The sequence below is a fragment of the Molothrus aeneus genome, chromosome 21, assembly GCF_037042795.1.
Source record: "Molothrus aeneus isolate 106 chromosome 21, BPBGC_Maene_1.0, whole genome shotgun sequence".
Classification (NCBI taxonomy): domain Eukaryota; kingdom Metazoa; phylum Chordata; class Aves; order Passeriformes; family Icteridae; genus Molothrus; species Molothrus aeneus.
The window spans coordinates 7425749-7438985 of NC_089666.1; the positions used below are offsets into that span (position 1 = coordinate 7425749).

Sequence of the window (13237 nt, forward strand, 5' to 3'; positions counted from 1 at the left end):
TCCCACATTTGTCCTTTCCCCAGGCCTTGCTCTGAGCTTGTTGCACTCTGTGGCAAATTTGAAGCCCACTGCACTTTTCACACTTAGCTGATCTCTGAATTGGACCTGTTAAATGAATAAACCAGCTAATTACACACAAATCCTATCAAGGGATTTTTCTTCTCTCAAAGAGGCAGCTTCTAATAGCTGCAGAATGGTTTAGGAAGCTTTTTAGCAGAGCTGTGTCCAGGAGCATGAGTAAGGCTGCTCCTCACCTGGCACTTCAGTAAGTGAAGCCAAATGCTCAACCCCTTACCTGGGCCTTGATTTCCACCTGGTCATTTTCTTCTAATAAGCATCAGAAAGCAGAAGGAGCTGGAAAATCAGGTCAGTGGTTGCCATAACTCGAGCAAAGCCCGAAGGGCAGTGAGGCTGTGATGAAATGAGGGACATGAGCAGGGCCTGGCACCGGGGCTGCTGTGCTTGTGTGCAGCCACATCATTGTGGGGAGAGCCAGGCTGGAATCCTGCTCTGCTCAGAGCAAGAGCTCAGTCCCAGCTCTGACAAAAGCCCCTTCCACTAACACTGCAAGTGAATTCATTATCGTTCCCACCTTGTCAGAGCAAGGCGGAGAGAACACTCACAGGTCAATTACCAGGTGTGTGGTGCCTGAAAATAACCAGGCAATGGCAGGGTTGGAACATTGCTGGGGCTGTACAGCCCCGAGCTGGAGTCAGCTGCCATTGAACCGTGTGTTCTCCTGCTCTGTGAATCAATCCTGCCGTGTCAGGTGCTGTGCTCACCTGTCCCATCAAACCCCTCACAGAAACCTTTCAAGTTCAATCTCTGAGAGTATTTGGGCCACATCAGCAAGGTGCTTCCAGCTGCAGCGGATTCAGGCTCTCCCTAATGAGGCTGCAGCGTTGAAAGGAGTCCATGCAAAGGAAGAAAAGAGCCCCGAGAGGGGAAGTGCTGGAACGTGGGGCTGGGGGTTGGAGATAAGGATTTTAAACATGTTAGAGAAAAGTGAATGATTGGGAACGCTGTGTGTGTTTGGAGTGAGGGGAATCAGTGAATAGGGAACAAGATTTGATTGCTGAAAATCAAGACCTAAACCTGCAGAGCTGGAGAGGGGGAGCTGTGTCTGCTCCTTAATCAGGGCTCAGCTCCTGCTGCACAGCTCCTCACCTTTCCCTGCTGTCCCCACGGAGTTGGACTCGAAAGGCTGTGCTTTATAACAGAGAGCAAATGTGGCACAGCCAGTGGCTTTATTACTGCAATAATTTGCAGGGATGGCACTCCTTGGAGCAGAGGAGGCATCAGCTTAGCAAACACGAGCTGGGAGGCTGCTCTGAGAGTAGCAGCCAGGCTTAAAAGCAGAGCTGTGGTGACTGATGGGCAGAGGGGAGAGGCAGGAGGTGCTCTGGGAGCTGTTCAGGAGCAGGATTTATAATGGAGTGATGCAAAGGAGTGCAGTGGGAAAGCTCTCCCATTACCCCTGGCTGTGTGTAGGGGTGTGGAGGGATAGAATGTAAGAAAATAAAGATAGTGCAGAAGGCAGTCTCACACCTGAGGAGCTGCAGCTGTACTAATCACCAAAGATTAGGAACAGGCCTGCCCTTAATAGGCCACAGCTGTGTCCAGTAAGAAGAAGAGTGCTACAAAAGAGTGGGGTAGCTGGGTGAGAAGAGAGAGTTGGGGTTTGTTGGCTGTGCTGTGAAGAAGAAAAAGGAGTCAGTGCTGTGAGGAGATGCCCATGAGAAATCCCTGAGAAGGTATGGGAGATTTACAATAAGATGACGACGTAGGGGTGCCTCTTCTGCCTTGTAGCCCAGCCTGCTCTCAGCACTGACTTCCTCATGTTGGTTTCTAGGCCTGGTCCAGGCCCTGTCCCAGTGAGTTTGCTCTGGACAGGAAGGAATGTTGCCATCCCTCAGTGATCTTGAGAAAGCTGATGATTCAGCACTTGGCTTTCCTGCCAGACATGAGCCCCTGGTGCGAGTGAGGACATCGCTCCTGACCTTCCCTCAGCAGCTGAGGCTGGGGCTGGGCTCTGCCAGGACACCCAGGCTGGCTGTGCCACTGGGCCGGGGCTCGGAGCCAGCCCTGCCTGCCCCCAGCAGCACCGAGAGAGCTGTGCCAGGCTCCAGCTCGGGCCAGCGCTCCCCTGGCGAGCTTTGATTGCTGCTCGTTTGTGGGCAGGGTGAAATGATTTCCCTGCAGATAGGAGCTGTGGGTGGGTGTGAGAATGCAGGAGCCTCCTCTGAGCAGTGGGAATGGGGCCTCTCCCTGCAGCTGCTCCTGGGTCACTGAGCTGGAGCTGGGGCTGGAGCTGGGGCTGGCCCTTTCTGCAGGGAGAGGGAGCCAGGTGCCATCAGATCTGGGGCACTTTGCGTGCACTTTGTGCTCCATGGACAGACACCCTCAGAGACTGGGAGTGCAGGTGTGGAGAAGCAGAACAAGGAGAAGAAATAAAGCCAAAGCAGCTGCAGACCTCGGTTCTGCTAGGAAAGCCTGGAGGTAAAAAGAGAAGGAGGAAAAAAACCCCACAAAAAACAACAAGGAAGAGAACTGAGGAATGGAGGAAGAAAAGGGGTTGAATAAGAACTCAGATGATAAAATGACAGATACAAAATAAACTATGAGGAAGAAAATAATCACAATGCCCACATGATTTCCTTGTGCCACACTGGAAGCGTGTGGTGAAATCTCAGGCCTGAAGCTTGAGGCACAGCTCAGTCTGGAACCACACAGGTTTAATCATCCAGGTGCCAGTTACAGGCTTCAGTTACAGCAGATAGGAGGAATGCAGGCTAATTCTGCAAAAGAAACCCCTTGGACAGGGGCCAGGTGAGCTGACACCGTGCTGACAGCAGTGTCTGCAGGAAGGAGCATCCGGGGCCAGCCCCGGGTCAGTGTCCCCCTGCTGATGGGGCTGGCAGCAGCCACGGGGGACTGGGGGTGCCTGTGAGGGGCACAGGGTGTGGGGATCCCTTGGAAAAGGAGCCAGGGAAGCGCCTGGGCTGGAGCAGCCCCAGAGCAGGGCACCTGCTCCCAAAGGGCAGAGCTCAGCTCTGAGCCCGTCCCCAGCCCCCAGGCAGGTCTGTGGTGCTGAACAAACCCTGATGTGCCCACCTTGCCCAGCTGCTCGGGGCGAAGGGTGTTAGGAACGAGGCTCTGCAGTGGAGAGAGGCCCGTGGGGAGCTGCAGATGTGAGCCCTGCTCAGCCCCAGCCACGCGCCCAGGCCTGGGCTCTGCTGGGCCATTTCCCTGCTGCTCACCTGTCTCACCTGTCCCCAGGCACGGGTGACACTTCCCAGGGCGCTGGGGAGGATTCCTCAGTCGGTTTTGTACAGTGATTTGAAGATAGCAAGTGCTGAGGGGAAAAAGGAGACGGTGCTTGAAATGGAAATGTTCCCATTGCTGCGGCTCTGTTTTCTCTCCCTTCAGAAAAGTCCATTCAGAGGTGCCATCAAAGGCAGCAGTGCTGCAACAGCAGGGAAAGAGCAGCTACAAGGGGGAGGTGGGAGCCAGGCACTTCCTCCTGGAGGAGCAATTTGCAGAGGGAAGGATAAAAATGTAAATCTGAAATCAATCCACCTCTCCCTTGAATGCTCTGGTGATTTATATCAGCTCAAAGCCAAGCGGGTCACTTAGGACAAGAAGCTGGAAATGCATTTGCTGCTCCCTGCACTGGAGGAGTGCATGCAGTGCTGCATTTGCAGGGGCACGCAGGAGGTGCCCAGCTGAGGAGCCAGTCCCACCTCGGCAGGAGAGGGCAGCTGAGCGGTGTCAGACAAACCTTTGAACAGGCAGGGAGCAGCAGCCCAGCCCTGGCAGCAGCCCCTGCTTTGGGCTCCTTTGCCTCCCCTGGATGTCACATTTGGCTGCTCTGACATCTGCTGCTATGGCGAGGGCTCAGTCGATAATTGATGATGAGCAATCAATTGATATGAACGGTAGGGAATGTGGAAAGGAGCCAGCTCTGTGCTGTGCTTGTGGCTGACAGTGAATTCCCTTTAGCAGAGCCCAGGAGTTTGGAAGTATTGAAAATACCCTCTTTGAGCTGTGTGAGATCCCTCTGGATCTGCACAAGGACCTTGTCCTTGTCCCTGTGCATGGCCTGCTGGAGAACTGCTTTGCTGCTGGAAAGGAGATGGAAAAGCTTCGAGGTCTGGGGTGTGTGGCCAAGGAGCTGGGGGTGAAGGAGCCCCTGGGGCTGTGTGAGTGAATGGGCATGAGCTCAGTGTCCAGTGGCTGCTCAGACACCAGCCTGGGAGGCTTGAAGGTGAAAAGGTACCAAAAACCACACCAGAACCTGCCCCCAAATCCTCCTGTGCTTGGATCCCTTTTCCATCTCCCTGCTTCAAAGGGCTGCTGCCAGTTTGTGATGTTGGTACAATCGAGCTCTGGTTGGGGCTGAAGGCAAGTGAGTGCTATTTAATTTGTTTAGCAGGTTTTATCTGGTATGTAAATCCAGAATGGGCTCCTGTGCCTGTCCCTGGGTGTAAGCAGGATCCAGGGCTGAGCATCAAGGGGTGATGCAATTAATCCCACTGCTGAGGAAAGACTCATTAGTCATTTGCAGCTTCAGCCCCGCTGCCTTTCAAGGTGCACAAATCTCTTGTTAGACACGTTTCATGTTCTGCAGATGCCATTTTGTCCCCTCTCCACATGCACTGGAACATGCCCAAGTTTACAGAAATGAGAGGAGCGATTGTTAGGGCTGAAATTTTTTTGTTCCCTTTCAATGGGATTTTTTTCCCTTTGCACGGTGCACATCCTGGGCTTTGATAAATGAGTCTCACCAGACACTGTGGTAAGCCAACCTCTGCTAATATTCATTATGCAGAACCCACTAGGAAATGGTCTGAGTCAGGGAAATTGAAAACCTTTAAAAGATAAAAAGGTTTTAAATTTTTTTTTAATTTAATGAGGAAACTAATTTATAACATTTTACATTTCCGGGATTTAAAATATTCAAAATACGAAACCCAGAAATGTTGTGGTTGTATGTGCTGTGTGTCAGAACCCTGAGAATGGTCACGCAGGAAATGGAGCTTTGCCCCCCAAATTCCTGAGCTGTTTGGGAGGTGTGCAGGGACAGTTTGGTGGTGCTCAGGGTGGGGTTAATGGTTGGACTGGGTGATGTCAGAGCCTTTTCCACCTCAGTGGTTTTGTGGCCCATGCTTCAAAACTTGCTGGCAAAACAGAAGGACTGAGCCAACACGGAGACTTTGAGGTGGCAGGAAATGCATGAGGAGGTGGCTGAGGATGTTCAAGGATGTGCAGGGAGCAGCTGATCCCACGGGCTCCTGACCTCGGTCCCAGCCCTGGCAGTGCCCAGAGCTCCTCCCTGTCCCAGACGGACACCAGGGTGGCTGTGCCATGGTCACCTGCAGCCCAGAGCTCCTCCCTGCCCAAAGGGACACCAGGGTGGCTGTGCCATGGTCACCTGCAGCCCAGAGCTTCTCCCTGTCCCAAAGGGACACCAGGGTGGCTGTGCCATGGTCACCTGCAGCCCAGAGCTCCTCCCTGTCCCAGAGGGACACCAGGGTGGCTGTGCCATGGTCACCTGCAGCCCAGAGCTTCTCCCTGTCCCAGAGGGACACCAGGGTGGCTGTGCCATGGTCACCAGCCAGTCCAGAGCTTCTCCCTGTCCCAGAGGGACACCAGGGTGGCTGTGCCATGGTCACCTGCCTGCCCAGAGCTCCTCCCTGTCCAAAGGGACACCAGGGTGGCTGTGCCATGGTCACCTGCAGCCCAGAGCTCCTCCCTGCCCAAAGGGACACCAGGGTGGCTGTGCCATGGTCACCTGCAGCCCAGAGCTCCTCCCTGCCCAAAGGGACACCAGGGTGGCTGTGCCATGGTCACCTGCAGCCCAGAGCTTCTCCCTGTCCCAGAGGGACACCAGGGTGGCTGTGCCATGGTCACCTGCAGCCCAGAGCTTCTCCCTGTCCCAGACGGACACCAGGGTGGCTGTGCCATGGTCACCTGCAGCCCAGAGCTTCTCCCTGCCCAAAGGGACACCAGGGTGGCTGTGCCATGGTCACCTGCAGCCCAGAGCTTCTCCCTGCCCAAAGGGACACCAGGGTGGCTGTGCCATGGTCACCTGCAGCCCAGAGCTTCTCCCTGCCCAAAGGGACACCAGGGTGGCTGTGCCATGGTCACCTGCAGCCCAGAGCTTCTCCCTGCCCAAAGGGACACCAGGGTGGCTGTGCCATGGTCACCTGCAGCCCAGAGCTTCTCCCTGCCCAAAGGGACACCAGGGTGGCTGTGCCATGGTCACCTGCAGCCCAGAGCTTCTCCCTGTCCCAGAGGGACACCAGGGTGGCTGTGCCATGGTCACCTGCCCGCCCAGAGCTTCTCCCTGTCCCAGAGGGACACCAGGGTGGCTGTGCCATGGTCACCAGCCAGCCCAGCCTGTCCTGCTGAGAACTTGTTCCTCCAGCCTCAGAGAAGTTGCATCAGCTCAGGGAAGGGCACTGGGCCTTTTCAGGGCTCTGCTCAGCCCCTGGCACTTGCTGCTCCCTCCAGTGGGTGTGAATATGCCCAGACTGATTTGAATCTCATTTCCATGACTTCTGCTTTCACTGCAAGCCATACAGCCACTTCTAGGCAGAGATCTCTGTGTCCAGGAGGAGTTCACACATATCCAGAGCACTGCCCTCCAAGTGGGATGAGCCTTCCAAAAATTCCCTGGTAACATCTGTGGAAATGAGATTTTAAATTCCTGAGATTTCTACAGTAAACAAAACAAAGCAGAAAACCCCCCAAAGCAAACAGTTTTCAGCTAAAGGGCTGGTATTCAGCTATGACAAAGGGAAAGAAAGAATATAATCCTTTTTTGTGAGTGGAGTTAGGTCATCTGTAAAAGCCTCTCAGAATATTATCTCCCGAGCTAATCGCTGTATTGACATTTGCCTGTTTCATTAGAGCTGAGTTTTTACTGCATTGCTGAGGTTACAACCTGACTCATCTGTCATGGTCAAGGACTGGTTTGTAATTTCATGACTGGAGAATTAAAAACCAAAAACCCCCTCCATTATTTTAACCAGTTGGGCTGAGATGGTGTTCACAAATTTCTCAGTATTGATGTGTTTTGACTTCATAGTTTCTAGTTAGATTTTTTCCTCGTAGATTTTTGTTTCAATCAGTTGGCAAAATGTCAGTTATTTTAAAAAGAGCCATATTAAAACAGATTTGTAAAGAGGAATTTAAAAAGTTAAATACACCACATACACTGCCATATGAATGCCAAATAAAATAGGTGCAAGGGTTGGCAAAGGGAGAAAGAACCCCCCAGTGGAATTTTGCCACTGTTTGGTTTTGTGCATCTGAAATGAAGGAGATGGAATGGTAACAGGTGAAACGTGGTGTGATTTTTCCGTGACGACAGCAACACCACCGCCACAGTAACAGGAATAATTTGAGGCTCCTGCTGTTTCCTTCCTCAGTGGCTCTGGGGTGCCCAGAAGAGCTGAACCCTGTGACTGAGGGCCCCAAAGGCCAAAGCCCTGGGAGGGTGTGGGAGATGGGGATCCAAGCAGGGGCAGGGAGCCAGGAGAGCTCCAGAGCCAGAACACTCAGCAGAATCTCTGCTGCTCAGATCCTCACAAACATCCCGGGGTAAGGAGAGGAATGTGAGGATTAACATTCTGTGTGGGTACCCCTGTGGCACGCTGGAATTTCGGTGTCTCTGTGGATTTGGCCAATTAGGCTTTCTCTGTGTCAGCAGCTCCCACCTCCTGGGAGTGCTGCGAGACAGAGGCACCGAACAGCCAGAGAGTCCCACTCTGCCCTGCCAGGCTCCCCCAGGGACAGTCTGCATGAACATCAGACATTTCACACCCAGAACACAGAATGTGCCCACTCCTCCCACCAGTGACCTCTCTGCACGTGGGTGTGAGCCACAGAGATCCCAGTGCCCACCCAGAGGAACAAAGGTCTCCCTCAGCACCATCTGGGGGCTCCTTCATCCTCCCTGTGTTGACTGAACCCCGTGGCTTTAGCTGGGAGAAGATTATGGGACAAGCTCTGTGGCTTTGTTTATTATTGTCCACAGGGAGAGCTGCATCTCTGCCAAAGGGAAAAAAAAAAAAAAAGACAACCCAAAAAAAGCAGCAGCTTCAAGTGCTATTCCTGCAGCAATCCCCTGGCTATGAACCAAACTCATAATTGGATCACTTGGTGGTGGTGTGAGGATGTGGCTTTGCCTGCTAGGACTGGCCAGGGATAATGCTGGGGGGTGCAGATGTGTATTACACAACAGAATCCCAGAATCCCAGACTGGCTTGGGGTGGAAAGGACCTCAAAGCTCACCCAGTGCCAGCCCTGCCATGGCAGGGACACCTCCCACTGTCCCAGGCTGGCCTTGGGCACTGCCAGGGATCCACAGCTGCTCTGGGCACCAGTGCCAGGCCTGCCCACCCTCCCAGGGAACAATTCCTGCCCAAAATCCCACCAGCCCTGCCCTGTGTCCCTCCAGCCCTTGGAAATCCTCTCTCTCCATCTTCCCTGCAGTTCCTTCAGGTCCTGCAAGGCCACAATGAGGTCACCCCAGAGCTTCTCTTTTCCAGGGTGAACAACCCCAATTCTCTCGGCCTTTCCTTGTGCCCCATCCTCTAATCAGGGTGGTGGCCTGCTCTGCACTAGGATACACACATTATCCATATATTTGTGAGGCTGTCCCCCCCCAGGAGTGCTTGGGTTTGTTTAACAACAAAATCTGGCATCAGAATGTTGTGAGTAAACATTTCTAATCCTTGTGTGGCCACTCCCTCAGCAGGGCAGAGGAGAGGAAAGGGGAAGAGACAGGGGGAGAGGCTGCTGTGGAGAATTTCCCCATCACAGAGAGAGAGAGAGACTGGGAAAAGCTGAAGGCAAACCTGCCACCGTGGCAATTCATGGAGATTTTAATGCAGACATCCAGAGGCCAAGGAACATGAAATTGTAATTAGTGCAGAAAATAGGAGAGATGGAATCAGGCTCCATCAAGGATAGCCGAAGTGCAGCTCCGAGATGGCTGTGGCAGCCACTGAGCTGATGTGCATTTCCAGACCCTTATCTAAATGAGTTATTAGAACACAATCTGCTCTGTGTCTCACCCTCTGGTGCTAATGCCCCCGAAGTTATGCTGGGGATAAATTTGTCCTGTGTGTGCAGGGCAGAGAACTGAATCCCTCTGATGTGCCGAGCTCAGATCTCCTTGTGTGTTCCCTTCTCTTCAGTGAAAACAGTTCCCACTTCCCCCTGCTGAAGGCAATAACAGCCTCAAACTTATCTCTGCAGCACCACTGGAATCGACCACGGAGACAGTTTACAGAGACAGCAAACAGTTGGGGTTACACGGGTGTAATTGAGGGCAAAATCTGCCCTGACATATCCGAGTGCCTTTTCAGAAGCAAGATATAATTCCACATGAAAATGCTCAGATGCCCGGGAAGAATGTGACTTTCTTTACAGCCATGTGATTTATTTTGCTGGCCTGTGGAGGAGAGGTGAGGTTAATGTTAAATAACAAGTTTGCTCTATTTTCAGCTCCGGTACCTTCGTGTTATCTTGTCTAAATATGTGATAGCTTGGAGATGAAGAAGCTTAAAAAATCTCCTAAGTGACCAAGTGTTTTATTAATTGCTACTCGGTAATTTGGAATTCTGCTGTTGTGTCAACTTCCTCGCTGCACAGAGCAGCAAGAAGCAGCATCAGCTGTTTATCCAGCAAAGCACTTATGCATAATCTGAACGTTCAGTGCAGGGCCAGCAACAGCAGCTTAATGTGACTGATCCAGAGTGTGAACCTTGGAGGGCTGATGGGCCGGAGCTTCTGACAGAGCCACACAATTCTGCACCTCGCCTCCCACTGAAGACACTTCACACACATTTACTCCTAAGGCTGATGACTGTTCACTAATTCATGAGAACGAGCCAGCTCGGGGCAAACAGGCATGTCAGGCACGTCCCGGACAGAGGTACTGAGCACAGCAGGGCAGCTCAGCCCGGGGCAATGGGGTCACCCTCAAGGGCTGGCCATCCCTGAGTGTCCCAGGCCACCCTCACTGGGCTGGCTGTCCCTCAGAGTGTCCTGGGCCAGCCTTGGGCACTGGGGTCACCCTCATTGGGTTGACCATAGCTCAGAGTGTCCCAGGCCAGCCCAGGACAGGGGAAGCTGTGGGATGGGATGGTTGTAAGATCCATTGATGACTGTTCACTAATTCATGTCCCTCCAAGCCAAACCATGCAGCGGCTCTGTCCATTCCCACTCCAGCCTCTGTCCATTCCCACTCCAGCCTCTGTCCATTCCCCTCCAGCCTCTGTCCATTCCCCCTCCAGCCTCTGTCCATTCCCCCTGCAGCCTCTGTCCATTTCCACTCCAGCCTCTGTCCATTCCCACTCCAGCCTCTGTCCATTCCCCTCCAGCCTCTGTCCATTCCCCTCCAGCCTCTGTCCATTCCCCCTGCAGCCTCTGTCCATTTCCACTCCAGCCTCTGTCCATTCCCACTCCAGCCTCTGTCCATTCCCCCTGCAGCCTCTGTCCATTCCCCTCCAGCCTCTGTCCATTCCCACTCCAGCCTCTGTCCATTCCCCCTCCAGCCTCTGTCCATTTCCACTCCAGCCTCTGTCCATTCCCACTCCAGCCTCTGTCCATTCCCCTCCAGCCTCTGTCCATTCCCACTCCAGCCTCTGTCCATTCCCCTCCAGCCTCTGTCCATTTCCACTCCAGCCTCTGTCCATTCCCCCTCCAGCCTCTGTCCATTCCCCTCCAGCCTCTGTCCATTCCCCCTGCAGCCTCTGTCCATTCCCCCTGCAGCCTCTGTCCATTCCCACTCCAGCCTCTGTCCATTCCCACTCCAGCCTCTGTCCATTCCCACTCCAGCCTCTGTCCATTCCCCCTGCAGCCTCTGTCCATTCCCCCTGCAGCCTCTGTCCATTTCCACTCCACCGGAGGGCTCAGGTCGGACCTCTGAAGGTCTGGGCTGTCGGGCCGGACCTTTGGACACTCAGGAGTCCCTCATGTTAAGGGCGGTCGGACACTGGCAGGGGCTGCCCAGCGGGGTTTGAGCCCCCATGGCCGGAGGTGCCCAGGGAACCATGGAGGGGGCACTCAGCGCTCTGGGTGAGGAGGACACGGTGGCCACGGGCCGTGAGCTGTACTCGATGTCCCACAGCTCTTTTCTAACCTCACCGATATCGCGATTCCACAGCCGGCAGCCGGGCTGGGAGCGGCGGGGGACAAAGACACCTCAAACCATCTCCGTGGCGCTCGGGACAGCGATCATGGAACCGGCCCGCAGAACCGGGGGGAGGGAAGGAAGACGGGGAAGGAAGAAGCAGAAGAAGGGGCCAAGCCGCCCGCCCCTCCCTCTCCCTCACAGCCGCCTTTGTGCCCGGCGCCGCCCCCGCCTCCCCTCGCGTTTAAATGCCCTCCATCCCGCGCCGCCATTGGCCGGCGGGTCACGCGGCGCGGCGCGGCGGCCAATGGCGCGCGGCGATACTGGCGGGGCGCGCGGCCGGCGGCGTTGCTGGGTGCCCGCGGTGCGTGCGTGCGCGAGGGCCGGGGCGGGCGGGGGCAGCGCGGGACCGGCGGCCGCTCCTCCTCCTCCTCCTCCTCCTCCTCCTTCTCCGTCCCCTCCTTGTTCCCCGGGAAGATGCCCCTGGGCTGCCGCTGCTGAGGCACCGCACCGCGCGGGGTCCCCGCCGCTCGCTCCCCCCCGCGCCGCCGCCGCCGCCGCTTTGTCCCGGCAGCGCCCCGGAGCCGCCGCGGATGGTGTAGAGCCCGCCGAGGTGGGTGGGCCGCGGTGGCGGGAGAGGCCGCGGGGTGGGAGGAAGGGAGGGAGGGGGCGAGCCCCGCCGGGGCCGCGGGGATGCTCCGGCAGCAGCGGGAGTTGTGCTGCCGGGGCTGGGCTGCGCGGTCCGCGGTTATTTGTTTGCTTCGGCCGCGGCTCTTGGTTTGTTTCTTTATTTTGCTGCTGGTCTGTCGCGTCTGCCTGATGCTCCGTAGGGATAATGTGCTCAGGGAAAGGCTTAACTTGTTAGCCATCCAAATAAAGGGGGTGTACGACTTATATGTGATTTAAATGCGCGCACACGGGTGAACGGCTCGGCTGTTCAAAAGGCTCACTTGCTTTCATGTGTGTAGGTATGGAATCCTGAAATGAAGATTTTATGCAAATTGATTTAATCATAACATTTTCGGTAGCATAGGAAGGGGTGGGGTTTTCTCTTTCTTCTTTTTTTTTTTTTTTCCCTCTTTCGTTTGTTTTGTTTTGTTCCCATTTCTCTTTCTAAAGCGTGAAAAGAAGATGCCCAGAATCAGGAAAGTAGTAGGAGGTAGACAACATTGGAGGTTTCATTGCTGAAACTGACTGCTCAAGAAATTGCTAGGAAGAAAACAATATGATTCATTGTTGAGGTGTCTCTGCCCTTAGATTTATTTTTACAGGCTGCTTGCAGTTATTTTGGTTTGCTGAGTTCTTATGCTGAGTTTTTCCTCGAAGCAGCAGCGTTCTTGGAGATGAGGAGCTCAGAGGGTTTTTATGCAGTCAGCAGGCTGCTGTCTGATGGCTGTTTACTCCTGGCTTACATTGGCCAATTATTGAAATCGAAGGTGTTATTTCACCCGTGCAGCTGAATTGAGGAGCCTCACGCGGTGGTTCACCCTGTTAGAATTCAGTAAAAATGCTTTCTCAGAACAGATCTGAAGTGACAATTCAGGTACTAAAATGTGGGGTTTAACCAGATAAAAATGAGCACTGTGTCAAAAGAAGTAGTTCTTGGTCGTGAAAGGCGCATGTCAAATTTTTGAATAATGTGCAACGTACAACATTTTTTTTTTGTTGTTCTGGTATTGCCAGGCAAACATTTTGGGGTTTTCTTGGTTTTCTTTTTTTTTTTTTTTTTTTTTTTCCCTTTTGATACCCAGCTCCCTTAGAACTGAGCAATCCATGGTGGTTAAGAGGCGTGGAACCGTTTCTACGATAATAAAAGCACTCGTGCTAAAGCCGTCTCCTCCCGGTTTTCGTGCTGGAGCTGGCCCCAGGGCTGCCGGCGGGGGCTGCTGTCCGTGCCCGGCGTGCCCAGGGCCGGCTTTGGCTGTTGAGGGGGGGCAGAGCAGGAGGCGGCTGCACACAATGCCCGGGCTGCGAGCTCATTGTTCTTGTGCGCCCGCCGCCGCCGGGGCTCCGCTGCTGCACGGCGCCGTGCTCCGGAGCGGGAGCACGGAGCGCAGCCCCGGCGGCGTTCCTGCCCTTCCCTGCCTG

The 13237-nt window shown here is 54.3% G+C and overlaps 1 protein-coding gene across 1 annotated transcript in view; it reads left to right on the top strand.

Moving 5' to 3' along the window:
- Positions 1-11670: 11670 nt before the first annotated feature.
- The window catches only part of RERE (arginine-glutamic acid dipeptide repeats), a 171427-nt gene continuing 169860 nt past the window's right edge, over positions 11671-13237 (top strand). Inside the window, exon 1 of the mRNA XM_066563795.1 lies at positions 11671-11762. The gene's annotated coding sequence lies outside the window, so the exon portion shown is untranslated. The remainder of the gene's footprint in view (positions 11763-13237) is intronic.